Source organism: Sinocyclocheilus anshuiensis, unplaced genomic scaffold (assembly GCF_001515605.1).
Source record: "Sinocyclocheilus anshuiensis isolate Anshui unplaced genomic scaffold, SAMN03320099.WGS_v1.1 scaffold482, whole genome shotgun sequence".
Classification (NCBI taxonomy): Eukaryota; Metazoa; Chordata; class Actinopteri; order Cypriniformes; family Cyprinidae; genus Sinocyclocheilus; species Sinocyclocheilus anshuiensis.
In genome coordinates, this window is record NW_015547676.1 from 380,340 (window position 1) to 383,865 (window position 3,526).

The 3,526-nt window shown below is 45.3% G+C and overlaps 1 long non-coding RNA gene across 1 annotated transcript in view; it reads left to right on the forward strand.

Annotated features, from left to right (window-relative positions):
* LOC107703025 (uncharacterized) overlaps positions 1 to 3,526 on the forward strand; it is an 18,490-nt gene that overhangs the window by 8,111 nt on the left and 6,853 nt on the right. The window lies entirely within an intron of this gene.

Here is a 3,526-nt window from a genome sequence, read left to right on the forward strand (position 1 = left end):
CAATCCTGGGCACACCCGCTGAAGACTGTGACAGAACCCCTCCCTTAAGGAGCGGATTCCAGACGCTCCACCAAAAGAAATCCCGAAGGGAGGCGGAACGGAGGTGGATCGGGGGAGGGATGGTGGGCCAGGTCCGTGTAGTGGAAGAGGGCTTGGAGATAGAAGTAAACCAGGGTGGGACCGGCAGGGCAGGAGGCCAGGGCGGGGCCGGCAGCTTGGCAGGCAGCAAGAGGGGAGCGTGCCTCAAGGAGGGAACCGGCAGGGCATGGAGCTTGAGCTTGGGCGGAGCCAGCAGGGCACCAGGCTCTAGGAAGGCCTCCCGGCCTTGAAGGACGGAAGAAGCCTTCTTCTTCCTCCTCCGTTTCCGAGAGAGTAGCACTGCAGCTTCGACTGCCACCTCCGGGGGCACTGCAGCCTCTTTGGCCACCACCGGGGGCGCTGCAGCTTCATCGGCCGCCTCTGGGGGTGCTTCAACCTCTTCGGCCACCACCGGGGGCGCTGCAGCCTCGTCGGCCGCCTTCGGGGGCGCTGCAGCCTCATCGGCTGCCGCTGGAAGTGCTGCAGTCTCTTCGGCCGCCTCTAGGGGTGGCGAGGCGGACCCATTCTTCCTCCTCCCCTTCCTCCGTTTCCGAGAGGGTGGCACTGCAGCTTCGTCTGCCACCTCTGGGGGCACTGCAGCCTCTTTGGCCACCACCGGGGGTGCTGCAGCTTCGTCGGCCATCACGGGAGGCACTGCAGCTTCGTCTGCCACCTCTGGGGGCACTGCAGCCTCTTTGGCCACCACCGGGGGTGCTGCAGCTTCGTCGGCCATCACGGGAGGCACTGCAGCCCCCTTAGCTGGGGAACGTGCCAAGAACTCCACAAACCCCTCAAAGAATACATGATCGCATCCTGACATGCTCCGGTGACCAATAGGCTCATCAAGGGCATAACTGAATAAGTCCTTAAGAGCGGAGTCATTGTAGCCCAGCCCCTCTGCAGCATTCCTGAACTCCATGGCAAACTCCCTCAGATCAGTCCCTCGTTGACGGAGGGAGCTCAAGGTATCCAGCTGGAGCATGCGCTGGTAGAGGGGGCTGGAGAGAGTGGAGACCGGTAGATGGAGTGAGCCATTTCTCCGCTGAGTCCTCATGTTGGCTGATCCGTTCTGTCACGGTGCGTGTGGAGAGATGAAGCGAGGACTCAAGTGCAGGATGAATGGTTCCTTCTTTTAATAATAAAATGAAACAAAAACAAACTAAAACAACCCCGAGGGGGAAAAACAGACAGGCAGGCTAGGAACTGCACTACATGCAGACATAACACACACAATGAAAAACGACGGATCAGCACAGGATTACAGACACCAGGAGAATAAATAGGAAACCAAATGAGGAGGCTAGCGACGAAGACACAGGTGGAGCAACTTAAACAATAATGAGGTAACAAGATGGGCGGGGCAAGACAATAGACAGGAGAGAGCACATGGCACCAAACAAACACAAGCCATGTGCTCACAGAAAACAGTGTCATCTGGTGGCCATCCAGGGCACACCCGCTGAAGACTGTGACACTATCAACTGCTAAATGACTGACAGTCATCCAATGACATAAACTTCTCTTGTCAAAAGGTGCCAATTTGATTTTTAATTTGAAAATACGTCATTGTGATCCATGTTATCTGTTTTTAATGTGACGACACAAAACACATTAACAGAGCCGTTTTCCACATATGATTAAGTGTGAATGTGTACATATTTTAAAATAAACATTATTTGCAAATAGTTCAAATGCATTACAATACATTCTATTTCTTTTACTAGTTTTATTTGTTCTCTGAAATCCCTTTAAATCCTGGGCCTTTGTCGCACACTTCACACAGTCCTTGCAACAGCTCTAATGGCTGTTAGTTGACATGTACTTGCAAAATTACTTAAAGTTAGTTGAGTATCTAAATGGACTATCAAAATAAAGTGTTACCCCAATGACTGACACTGAGGTATGAGTTTTCTTGGTACACTTTAAGACAGACTGTCTGCTGGCACCCTTACATCCACTAGCCAGTCACTGCAGGTTTGAATAAAAGAAAAAAAACATAAAATAAAACATTTGATTCACCAGTGTAGCTGTTACAGCATGATCAGAGCTGGGTAGATTACTCACAAATTGTAATCCGTTACTGATTCCAAATTACATCTAATATTGTAAAAATATTGTAGTTGTACACATTTTAGGTAATATAATCAGACTACTTTTAGATTACTTTTGACCTATCTCATTTTTCACATTGATTTAAATAGAATAATCTTGTACCATATTGATATAAAAATACATAGATTAAGAATATATTCCATTCATTGTTGTTAAAAAGATGAAGTGCATTAAACATTATGTTACGTCAAGTTTTCCCAAATTGGGTTTGTGAAGGAACTGCTGGGGGTTTGTGAGTTTAATGAAAAGCTAATAGTTAATTAAATCATATAATTGTTAAATTAAAATAAATAATTTAAAAATCAATCAAAATAAAACACGTACTAAAACATGAAATATTTTATTTGTTTACCAGCATGTCATGTGACTATAACCAGCATCAGAGAACCATCAACATGCAAATGTGATACTTTATTAAAATATTTATATTAAAATCTCAGGGGTACTTCAAGATTCATATTAGGTGAATTTTTGTGAATTTGTGCATTTGAATGTGTTTGAAAGACAAAAGCCTCCCAAAGCTATAGTGATACATGGTTAAATAACCTACAGAGTGATAATTCAAATAAAAATGAATGTGTTCATCACTAGTCGATGCAATGCTCAAACACTTCTTAAACCTGAAATGATTTTTGTAAATGCAGTGTAGCACATGACTAATAACTGATCTCTGTGTAAATGTCCACAAAACTGGAAGAATTTCTGAGTGTATATAAACAGTGGACTATTTTAGAAAGGAAGATTAAAAGATGAAAAAGAGGAATTAGAGAGAATCAATAAATATATAGCTATTGTGTAAATAATATGTAATCATGTAATCCATAAAAAAGTAACTGTAACCTGATTATAATTATGAAAAATGTAATCTAATTACAAGGGAATCTGGGCTGCATTTCCCAAAAGCTTCGTAAGATTAAAGGCACAATATGTAAGTTTTCGCCACTAGAGGGCGCGTATTCAAAACAAACAAAGAGACGGGCATGACTGAGTGTGGAATCATGGGAGTTGTGGTCTTCATCCCCACAGCCGATGCAATCCGACGGGACTCGGGCAGAAATCATGTTCATGGATGAGCTAATGATTTATTAACATAGTAGAATGAAGCAGGGTGAGGCTGAAAGCCGCCGAAGCGAAACATGGCACTGAACGAGCGTGACACACGGCTCGAAAGCAGCGGAGCTTTTATTATGCCACAGTCGAGCGCTTCCGCTGCTTCCCGTCGTGCGTATGTGGGTAAAGCAGCGGAGCTTTTATTATGCCACAGTCGAGCGCTTCCGCTGCTTCCGGTCGTGCGTATGTGGGTAAAGCAGCGGAGCTTTTATTATGCCACAGTCGA